Here is a 12,587-nt window from a genome sequence, read left to right as displayed (position 1 = left end):
GCTGAAGCGAGCCAAGCCGTGCCGAGTGAGGTTGGGGGCGTGAGCAGACACTCCCCTGTGCACTGATTGGTGAGGAGGAGTGTCCTCACATGCCCACACACACCCCGCGAGCGCGCTGGGATCTGTAAACACCGCAAACCCGAAAGAAGAATAATTACGAATTACGAGAATTTCTGAAGCCTTATGCGCCTCGCCTCATCTATACGCTCTTGCCAGTATCTGTCCGCGTTGTCGGTGACAACAAGCCACAGCACCAAGACCAGCCACACTAACGACTCCATGTCCTCCATGTTTATTGTTTACTATTCGGGTCGTGAGACTACCGCTTAAAAGATCACTGATGTCACTGTTTGCGCTGCTTAAAGACATCACCTGACGTCCACCCACTTTCGCTAACTCCACCCAATGTGTCCACCCACTTCCAGCCAGCACGGTTCAGCGCGGTTGTAGTCAAAATGCAACTCCAACAGCCCCGCTCAGCCCGACTCAGCACGGCACGGCTCAGCCCGACTCAGCCGCGTTTGTAGTGGAAAAGCGGCATTACTGGACTTGGTGTACACAACCCACACAGGAGCTTACAAGGCATCCCCCACCCGGGTCTCTCTGATCACATCACCATCATGCTGAGACCTGCATATACAGTAGACCCAGAGTGAGAGCCATCAGACCAACACAAAAGGAGGTATGTGTGGCCAGAGGGAGCCTCCTATGCTTTTAAAGACTGTTTTAGCACTACACACTGGGACATTTTCAAAGAAGCAGCCACTTACAATGACCACATAGACTTAGAGGAATACACCGAGGCCATCACAGCATACATAGCTAAATGCACTGATGTCACTCACTGCAAAACAATCAATGTTCATGCTAACCAGAAACCTTGGCTGACAGAAGAGTTTCACAGGTTCCTGCAGGCTTGGGACACTGCCTTTAGGGCCGGTGACACCACAGGTCTAGTAACAGCCAGAGCCAACCTGTCCCATGGCATCAGGGAGGCAAAATGTCAGTACAGGAAGAAAATATTTGGACACTTCAGCAACACCAGAGATGCACAGTCTCTTTGGCATGGCATTCAAACCCTCACAAACTACAAACCCCCACCACGGACCCATGAGAGTGACATCACATTGCTAAACTGCCTAAATGACTTCTTTGGATGCTTTGAAACACAAAACAACACACCAACACAGAAGACCACTCCTCCCCCAGACGAGCAGGCTGTATGTCTGGCTCCAGCCAGCATGGAGAGGACCCTCTCCAGGATCAACCCACGTAAGGCAGCTGGACCAGACAACATACCTGGTCATGTTCTGAAGGACTGTGCCATGGAGCTCAAGGATGTCGTCACTGACATTTTTAGCATCTCCCTGAACCAAGCTGTTGTCCCCATGTGTTTCAAAGCTACAACCATAATACCAGTGCCAAAGAAGCCCCTCCCATCCAGCTATAATGACTATCGGCCCATAGCACTGACTTCCATCATCATGAAGTGCTTTGAGTGACTGGTCATGCAGAACATCAAGTCCATCCTCCCTCCCTCTCATGACCCATTCCAGTTTGCATATACATCAAACAGGTCCATATAGGATGCTATCTCCGCTGCTCTACACCCAGCCCTCACTCACCTGGACTCAAAGAACACCTACAGTATGTGCGAATGCTGTTCCTGGATTACAGTTCAGCATTCAACACAATCATTCCCCAGCAGCTAATACAAAAACTTGGACATTTGGGACTCAACACCTCTTTGTAACTGGGTGCTGGACTTTCTTACAGGGAGGCCACAGAACATTCAGGTCGGCAGTAACACCTCCAGGACCATCATGCTGAGCACAGGGGCCCCACAAGGGTGTGTGCTCAGCCCGCTGTTCTTCACCCTGCTGAACCATGACTGTGTACCAATCTGCAGCACCTACCACATCAAGTGTGTGGATGACATGACTGTGGTGGGCCTCATCATGAACAACAATGAAGCCAACTACAGGGATGAGGTGAGCCAACTGGTCCAGTGGAGTAAAGACAACAATCTCTTTCTGAATGTGGGGAAGACCAAAGAGATTATGGTTGACTTCAGAAGAGGTCACTTCATCCCCCTCTGACCATGGACGGTGCTGCAGTGGAGAGGGTGAGCAGCACCAAATTCCTAGGTGTGCACATCGCTGAGGACCTCTCCTGGTCCAACAACACTGCATCGCTGGCCAAGAAGGCTCAAACTCGCCTCTACTTCCTCTGCAAACTGAGGAGTGCATGAGTCCCACCCCTCATCATGTGCTCTTTCTACAGCGGCACCATTGAGAGTGTCCTCAATTGCTGCATCACTGCATGGTATGGACGCTGCAATGCCTCCTGCCAGAAGACTCTGCAACGCATAGCGAACATGGCCAGTAAGATCATCGGTACCAATCAGCCCTCCCTTACAGACCTCTATCACTCCTGTCTCACCCGCAGAGCCATCAGCATCGCTGGTGACACCTCCCACCCTTCACACTCACTCTTCACCCTCCTGCCCTCAGGGAAAAGGTACCGGAGCCTCCAAGCTCACTCCACAAGACTGCTGAATAGCTTCATCCACCAGGCTGTCAGGATGCTGAACTCTGTCTACTACCTGTACCCCTGGTCTGTAGCACATTCATTGACACAAGAAACTCTATCTCATCTGTTTGCACATGTTAGGACTAGGACTGTTTTGGCCTCTAGAGGCCGCTGTTATTTCCTTTTCATGTCGTGTTCATTTTGGCCTCTAGAGGCCGCCACTGTTCCTGTGTTTTGAGTTTGTGTTAATTGCCTAATTATCTTCACCTGTGTCCTTAATTAGTTTGTCTATTTATACCCCTGAGTTCAGTCCTCTTGTCACGGAGTCTTTGTGCTGTTATGTTTATCTCCAGTTTCCTTTGTACTGTGTTTTTTGATCTTCTTAGCTTTTGTATTTTTGCACTTTGCTTTTCTTTTGGATTATACTCTTTGTTTTTTTTTTTGTCTTTTGTTTTGCCCTGTATATAGTGTATATAGTTTAAATAAACCTTTTGATTCTTTTTCTACTTCCGCCTCACGCCTCTGCATTTGAGTCATCCCCCTGGTGGCCTAGTGGGGGTTTGCTGGATTATCACACCAACAAACCAGGTTCGAATCCCAGCAAAACCCTAACAGAAAGACTCCGTCATGACCGACTCAGCAGAGGCTGCTTCAACTGTCTACCCGGCCAACCTTCAGGGAATTATGGCAGCTTTGACACGCTTCGGAGCGACCATGGACGCTCATGGACGTACGCTCACCAGCCAACGTGAGGCCCTCGCTCGCCACGAGGAACTGCTTCAGCAAATTGGGAAAACCCTGGCACAGCTGACATCTCTGCCTGCATCTCCTGCTCCTGATCCAGTTCCTGCTCCTGATCCAGCTCCCACTCCTGCTCCAGTGCCTCCTGCAATGCTGCCTTCTTCACCTCGCGAACCCAGCCTTCCTGCACCACAGAGGTATGACGGCAAGCACAGTGAGTGCCGAGAGTTCCTTACCCAGTGTCAACTCACCTTTGAGCTTCAGCCTACCACCTACACTACGGATCGCCGCAAGATTGCCTTTGTGATCACCTTATTAGCTGGTAAGGCGCGAGCCTGGGCTACTGCTATCTGGCAATGACAGGGACCTGAGTGCTTTGATTTCCAGCTGTTTTCTGAAGAGATGCTTCGGGTCTTCGATCAGGCAGACATCAGTACCGACGCAGCCCGAAAGCTCATGTCCATCCGGCAAGGAGGAAGCGTCGCAGATTACGCCATCTCGTTCCGAACACTCGCAGCAGTAAGTGGATGGAACGAGACTGCCCTGGTGTCAGCCTTCCACCATGGTCTGTCTGACCCCATCAAGGACGGTCTGGCCTCTATTGGATGCCCAAGTGACCTCGAAACCCTCATCTCACATGCTATTCGTCTGGACAACAGGATGAGAGAACGCCACCAAGCCTTGAGCCCCCCCAGCCTCCCTACCTCTACCTGGAGACCGTCTACCTCCTTCAGTGACTGTCCAGAACCCATGCAAGTGGGTCGTACTCGCCTCTCCGCATCTGAGAGGGAGCGCAGAAGGAGGGACAAGTGCTGCATCTACTGTGGCAAGCCTGGTCACTTCCGAGCATCATGTCCCGAACTCTTGGGAAAAGGACCGCCCCGTCCAGCCGAGGGAGGGTTGTGACGGGGCCTACCCTCTCTCCCGGACTCCCTGGCCAAGGAATCTACATCCCGGTCTCCATCTCCTGGGGTGAGTCTGTCCACTCTTGTCAAGCTTTGATAGACTCAGGGGCGGCTGGGAACTTTATGGATATTCACTTCGCCCAAAGCATCAATATACCTACTGCACCTCTTGAAGTCCCTCTGTCTGTGTCTGCCCTCGATGGCCAAGCGTTAGGTGATGGAAGAGTCACTCAAGTTACTTCTCCAGTCTTCCTCCAGTCTCAAGGTCACAAGGAAGAAATATCCCTGCACCTGATTCCTTCACCTGAGTTCCCAGTTATTCTAGGCCTTCCTTGGCTTATTCGCCACAACCCTTGCATAGACTGGGTAACAAGCCAGGTTGTGGAATGGGGCCCTGCATGCCATGCCTCTTGTCTGCTCTCTAGCTCTCCTGTGTCTCCTGCCGAGCCCCCTGATCTCACCGAGTTATCTCAAGTTCCCACAGAGTACTGGGATCTCAAGGAAGTATTCAGCAAGAGCAGGGCCGCCGTTCTTCCTCCGCACCGGGCCTACGACTGTGCCATCGACTTGCTCCCTGGGACTACCCCTCCTCGTGGCAGACTGTTTTCACTCTCTCAGCCAGAACGCAAGGCCATGGAGGAATACCTCAAAGATGCCCTGGTCTCTGGGTTTATTCGACCCTCCACTTCACCTGCTGGAGCCGGCTTCTTCTTTGTCGGCAAGAAGGATGGGGGGCTCCGACCATGTATTGATTACAGGGGCCTGAATAAGATCACTGTGCGCAACCGATATCCCCTTCCGCTGATGTCCACAGCTTTCGACCTGCTCCAAGGCGCCACCGTCTTCACCAAGTTGGACCTACGGAACGCATACCACCTCATCCGTATCCGACAGGGAGACGAGTGGAAGACTGCCTTTAACACCCCGTCTGGGCACTACGAATACCAGGTGATGCCCTTCGGACTCACCAACGCACCAGCTGTTTTTCAGGCCCTAATCAACGACGTCTTAAGGGACATGATTAACCTATACGTTTTTGTCTACCTCGACGACATCCTTATCTTTTCCAAGACCGTGCAGGAGCACCGCCACCATGTCCGCCAGGTTCTCCAGAGGCTGCTACAGAACAATCTGTTCGCCAAGGCCCAGAAATGCGAATTTCATGTTCCCGAGGTCTCCTTTCTGGGATTTATTGTACGGACAGGCCAACTCCAAATGGACCCTGCCAAGACCCTGGCCGTCCGGGATTGGCCTACTCCCAAGTCCGTTAAGGAGGTTCAGCGGTTCTTAGGATTCGCTAACTTCTACCGCAAGTTCATCAGGAACTTCAGTTCTGTGGCAGCACCCATGTCTGACCTCACCAAAGGGACAGGTGGATCTTATGGCTGGTCTCCTCAGGCAGAAAAGGCGTTCAAAGACCACAAGGACCGCTTCTGCACGGCACCCATTCTGGTTCTCCCGGACACCTCCCAACCATTCATCGTGGAGGTGGACGCCTCGGACAGTGGTGTCGGCGCGGTGCTCTCTCAACGTTCGGAAGGAAAGCTGCACCCCTGCGCTTACTTCTCCCACCGCCTGAGTCCTGCTGAGTCCCGGTACGATGTGGGGGATCGAGAACTGCTAGCGGTCAAACTGGCCCTTGAGGAGTGGAGGCACTGGCTGGAGGGAGCACAACATCCATTCCTGGTTTGGACTGACCACAAGAACCTGGAGTACCTCCAGCAAGCCAAGAGACTGAACCCTCGACAGGCTAGGTGGGCCCTGTTTTTCAGTCGGTTTGACTTCACCCTCTCATACCGCCCCGGCTCCAAGAACACCAAACCTGACGCACTGTCCAGACTGTTCTCTGCCACTAACAGGGAGAATGAAGTCGGGCCTATTATCCCTGTGTCCCGGATTGTGGCCCCTGTCCGCTGGGGTATTGAGGAGGCTGTCCGACGAGCCCAACGCCAGGACCCCGGTCCTGGGACGGGGCCACCAGGCCTCTTGTACGTCCCACATCAAGCCCGGGCCAAGGTTCTCCAGTGGGGTCACTCTTCCCCTCTCACCGCCCACCCGGGAGCTCGGAGGACCCTGGACTTCCTGAAAAGACGCTTCTGGTGGCCTAACATGGAGAAGGAAGTAAGGTCATTTGTCCTGTCCTGTGAGGTTTGCACCAGAACCAAGAACCCACGACAGCATCCCCAGGGTCTCCTGCATCCTCTGACCATTCCCCGGCGTCCCTGGTCCCACGTGGCAGTCGACTTTATCACGGGTCTCCCTGAGTCACAAGGTAACATGGTCATTTTGGTCTTAGTTGACAGATTCTCCAAGGCCTGCCGCTTCATACCACTGTGCAAACTCCCCTCTGCTCTTGAAACTGCGAAACTTTTGTTTAATCATGTCTTCCGAGTCTTTGGTCTTCCACAGGACATCGTCTCAGACCAAGGGCCCCAGTTCTCCTCCCGAGTGTGGCACGGGTTCTGCAAGGTCATCGGAGCCACTGCCAGCCTCTCCTCTGGGTTTCACCCACAGTCCAATGGTCAGACGGAGAGGCTCAACCAGGACCTGGAAACCACCCTGCGAGGCCTGGCTATGGATAACCCGACATCGTGGAGCACCTGGCTGCCATGGGCGGAGTACGCCCACAACACCCTGCAGTCATCGGCCACCAAGCTGTCGCCATTCCAGTGCCAATTCGGGTTCCAGCCACCTCTGTTCCCGGACCAGGAGGAGGACGCGGGGGTGCCCTCGGTCAACCAATATGTGAGACGGTGTCGCAAGACCTGGAGCAAGGTCAGGAAGACCCTCATACAGACCTCCAGAACCAACCAGACTCAGGCCAACCGCCATAGAAGACCTGCACACGCTTTCCGCCCTGGGCAGCGTGTTTGGCTGTCCACTAAGGACCTTCCACTGCGGGTGGAGAACCACAAGCTTGCTCCTCGCTACATTGGCCCCTTCAAGGTGGTGCGCAGGGTGAACCCTGTCTCCTACCGGCTCCAGTTGCCCCGGACTCTGAGGATCAACCCCACTTTCCATGTTTCCCTGTTACGGCCCGTACTGACGTCTACGTATGCCCCTGCCCCTAGGAACCCCCCACCCCCCCGCATCTTCCAGGGGCAGACTGTGTTCACTGTGAATCGCCTGCTTGACTCCCGCCGGGTCCGCGGCGGGTTGCAATATCTGGTGGACTGGGAGGGCTATGGTCCTGAGGAGCGCTGCTGGGTTCCTGCTCGGGATGTCCTTGATAAAGAACTATGTCGGGACTTCCATTCGGCCCATCCGGATCGCCCTGGGAACGTCAGGAGACGCTCCTAGAGGGGGGGGGGTCCTGTTAGGACTAGGACTGTTTTGGCCTCTAGAGGCCGCTGTTATTTCCTTTTCATGTCGTGTTCATTTTGGCCTCTAGAGGCCGCCACTGTTCCTGTGTTTTGAGTTTGTGTTAATTGCCTAATTATCTTCACCTGTGTCCTTAATTAGTTTGTCTATTTATACCCCTGAGTTCAGTCCTCTTGTCACGGAGTCTTTGTGCTGTTATGTTTATCTCCAGTTTCCTTTGTACTGTGTTTTTTGATCTTCTTAGCTTTTGTATTTTTGCACTTTGCTTTTCTTTTGGATTATACTCTTTGTTTTTTTTTTTTGTCTTTTGTTTTGCCCTGTATATAGTGTATATAGTTTAAATAAACCTTTTGATTCTTTTTCTACTTCCACCTCACGCCTCTGCATTTGAGTCATCCCCCTGGTGGCCTAGTGGGGGTTTGCTGGATTATCACACCAACAAACCAGGTTCGAATCCCAGCAAAACCCTAACAGCACATGACACTCCAATCATATGCATTACTGTTGTATCTGCTGTGATTGCTCATTTGCACTACTGTTCATATACACCTCATAAGCTACCCTTCTAAGCACCTTCTCCGTTAAAGATATTGTATTGTATTTGCACTCCTGCTATTTTGTACATTGCTTGATTTTAGAGGGTATTTTAACACACACACACACACATTATATATAAAATTTGTATGTATGTGTGTGTATATGTGTGTGTATGTGTGTGTGTGTATAGATAGGGGTATATACAGTGGTGCTTGTAAGTTTGTGAACTCTTTAGAATTTTTGATATTTCTGCATAAATATGACCTTAAACATCATCAAATTTTCATACAAGTCCTAAAAGTAGATAAAGAGAACCCAGTTAAACAAACGAGGCAAAAATATTATACTTAGTCATTTACTTATTGAGGAAAATGATCCAATATTACATATCTGTGAGTGGCAAAGGTATGTGAACCTTTGTTTTCAATATCTGGTGTGGCCCCTTGTGTAGCAATAACTGCAACTAAATGTTTCCGGTAACTGTTGATCCAGTTGTGCACATCGGCTTGGAGGAATTTTAGCCCATTCCTCCATACAGAACAGCTTCAACTCTGGGATGTTGGTGGGTTTCCTCACATGAACTGCTCGCTTCAGGTCCTTCCACAACATTTCAATTGGATTAAGGCCAGGACTTTGACTTGGCCATTCCAAAACATTAACTTTATTCTTCTTTAACCATTCTTTGGTAGAATGACTTGTGTGCTTAGGGTCATTGTTTTGCTGCATGACCCACCTTCCCTTGAGATTCAGCTCATGCCAGATGTCCTGACATTTTCCTTTAGAATTTACTGGTATAATTCAGAATTCATTGTTCCATCAATGATGGCAAGTTGTCCTGGCCCAGATGCAGCAAAACAAGCCCAGACCATGATACCACCACCACCACCACCATGGTTCACAGATGGGATAAGGTTCTTACGCTGGAATGCAGTGATTTCCTTTCTCCAAACATAACACTTCTCATTTAAACCACAAAGTTCCATTTTGACCTAATTCGTCCACAAAACATTTTTTCAATAGCCTTCTGGCTTGTCCACATGATCTTTATCAAACTGCAGATAGGCAACAATGTTCTTTTTGGAGAGCAGTGGCTTCCTCCTTGCAACCCTGCCATGCACACCATTGTTGTTCAGTGTTCTCCAGATGGTGGACTCATGACCATTAACATTAGCCAATGTGAGAGAGGCCTTCAGTTGCTTAGAAGTTACCCTGGGGTCCTTTGTGACCTCACTGACTATTACATGCCATGCTCTTGGAGTGATCTTTGTTGGCCAACCACTACTGAGGAGGGTAACAATGGTCTTGAATTTCTTCCATTTGTACACAATCTGTCTGACTGTGCATTGGTGGAGTCCAAACTCTTTAGAGATTGTTTTGCAACCTTTTCCAGCCTGATGAGCATCAACAATGCTTTTTCTGAGATCCTCAGAAATTTCCGTTGTTTGTGCCATGATACACTTCCACAACCATGTGTTGTGAAGATCAGACTTTGATAGATCCCTGTTCTTTAAATAAAACAGGGTACCCACTCACACCTGATTGTCATCCCATTGATTGAAAACAGCTGACTCTAATTTCACCTTCAAATTAACGACTAATCATAGAGGTTCACATACTTTTGCCATTCACAGATATGTAATATTGGATCATTTTCCTCAATAAATAAATGGCCAAGTATCATATTTTTGTCTCATTTGGGTTCTCTTTATCTACTTTTAGGACTTGTGTGAAAATCTGATGATGTTTTAGATCATATTTATGCAGAAATATAGAAAATTCTAAAGGGTTCACAAACTTTCAAGCAGCTCAGTGTATATAAATATATATATATATATATATATATATATATATATATATATATATATAAAGTTGAGCCGGATACTCGGCTGAAACGAGTATCTGGTATGGATAAAGCACTTTTGCCAAGTACGAGTATTATACGAGTAATACAAATCAATATCTGTGCTCGGCCTGAATGAAAATCCTCACACAGCGTCACAGCACCCCTCCCCTACACACATCGCTCTGCTCACTCACACAGAGAACATCTCTCTGTCTCTCCCTCAGTCACTCAGGTTTGCAGGGCTTTTCCATTAACATTTCGGGTTTCTTCAGCTTCAAGATTGTTTGTTTTTATTTCTGTTTGTACTTACTTATAACCAGTAGAGTTCTGGTAAATGTGGGTTTGTTCAGATGTGGTGCTTGGTAGAAAGTGACTCGCATTGCGTCTCTGCCTGTCGGAGATTTTTTTTTCTTTTTTTAACCGTCAGTTAAAAACAGTTTTTTTGACTTCATGCATTGAGTGTCTGACACGTTCTTGCTGTAATTCATGTAAAAATAAAGGTAGTAGTGGTATAAGTATTACAAATTAAGCTACACACTCTCTCTCTCTCTCTCTCTCTCTGCCGGTCGTCGGAGTTTTTTTTTTTTTAAACTCCGATGACCGTCAGTTGGCTCTAACCAGTTTTATTTTACTTCACGCATTGAGTGTCTGACACTTTCTAGGTAGTAGTGGTATAAATATTACAAATTAAGCTACACACACACACACACACACACACACACACACACACCTGGTGTGGAAATAAAAAAAAAAAAGAAACAAAATAAATTAAAAAATCACACTGATCATAAAAAAATAAAAGTTAAAAAAAGAAAGTTATGTTGAGTATGAAAACTCTTGTTCATTACATTTCATTTCATAATTGCAACCGCATGTGTTGTATTCATTGTTGCAAAACTTGTTCTGTCAATAGTTCATTTGCTATCGTGATCAAAACCATTGATCTGAAGCTCAATGCTGATGCTGTCCTGGAAATAGTTTTCTAATCAGCAATTCATATAACAATTTCTGATCAACCCATATCAACTGCATGCTTAAAATAACATACTGGTTAAAGCCCCGCCCATTTCAAGACAACCAGACCCACTTCCGGGTTAGGCACCGCCCACTCCGAGTACGGATACAGATAATTAATATGGTCATATATATATATATATATATATATATATATATATATATATACGGGTGGCACGGTGGTGTAGTGGTTAGCGCTGTCGCCTCACAGCAAGAAGGTCCAGGTTCGAGCCCCGTGGCCGACGAGGGCCTTTCTGTGTGGAGTTTGCTTGTTCTTCCCGTGTCCATGTGGGTTTCCTCCGGGTGCTCCGGTTTACCCCACAGTCCAAAGACATGCAGGTTAGGTTAACTGGTGACTCTAAATTGAACGTAGGTGTGAATGGTTGTCTGTGTCTATGTGTCAGCCCTGTGATGACCTGGCGACTTGTCCAGGGTATACCCTGCCTTTCGCCCGTAGTCAGCTGGGATAGGCTCCAGCTTGCCTGTGACCCTGTAGAACAGGATGAAGCGGCTAGAGAAAATGAGATGAGATGATATATATATATATATATATATATAACAGTGCTCAGTGTAAATTAGTATGCCGCTTTTGAAAAGTAACATTTTAAACAATATCTCAATGAACACAAACAATTTCCAAAATGTTGACGAGACAAAGTTTAATATAACATCTGTTTAACTTATAATGTGAATGTAAGGTTAATAATATAACTTACATTACATATTTTTCAGTTTTACTCAAATTAAGGTGGTGCAAAAATGAGTACACCCCACAACAAAAACTACTACATCTAGTACTTTGTATGGTCTCCATGATTTTTAATCACAGGACCAAGTTTTCTAGGCATGGAAAGAACAAGTTGGCGACATTTTGCAACATCAATCTTTTTCCATTCTTCAACAATGACCTCTTTTAGTGACTGGATGCTGGATGGAGAGTGATGCTCAACTTGTCTCTTCAAAATTCCCCAAAAGAGGTCACTAAAAGAGGTCACTGTTGAAGAATGGAAAAAGATTGATGTTGCAAAACATCACCAACTTGTTCATTCCATCCCTCGAAGACTTGTGCTGTCATTAAAAATCATGGAGGCCACACAAAGTACTCGATGTAGTAGTTTTTGTTGTGGGGTATACTCATTTTTGCACCATCCTAATTTGAGTAAAACTGAAAAAAATTTGTAATCTGTTATATTATTAACCTTACTTTCACCTTATAAGTTAAACAGATATTATATTAAACTTTGTCTTGTCAACATTTTTGAAATTGTTTGTGTTCATTAAGATATTGTTTAAAATGTTACTTTTCAAAGGGGGTGTACTCATTTACGCTGAGTACTGTGTGTGTGTGTATATATCACAGTGGTGGTTGAAAGTTTGTGAACCCTTTAGAATTTTCTATATTTCTGCATAAATATGACCTAAAACATCATCGGATTTTCACACAAGTCGTAAAAGTAGATAAAGAGAACCCAGTTAAACAAATGAGACACAAATATTATACTTGGTCATTTATTTATTGAAGAAAATGATCCAATATTACATATCTGTGAGTGGCAAAAGTATGTGAACCTTTGCTTTCAGTATCTGGTGTGACCCCCTTGTGCAGCAATAACTGCAACTAAACATTTCCAGTAACTGTTGATCAGTCCTGCATGCAGGCTTGGAGGAATTTTAGCCCATTCCTCCATACAGAA

Source organism: Neoarius graeffei, chromosome 1 (assembly GCF_027579695.1).
Source record: "Neoarius graeffei isolate fNeoGra1 chromosome 1, fNeoGra1.pri, whole genome shotgun sequence".
Classification (NCBI taxonomy): Eukaryota; Metazoa; Chordata; class Actinopteri; order Siluriformes; family Ariidae; genus Neoarius; species Neoarius graeffei.
The sequence above is the reverse complement of the archived record's forward strand: the minus strand, read 5'-3'. Positions refer to the sequence as shown.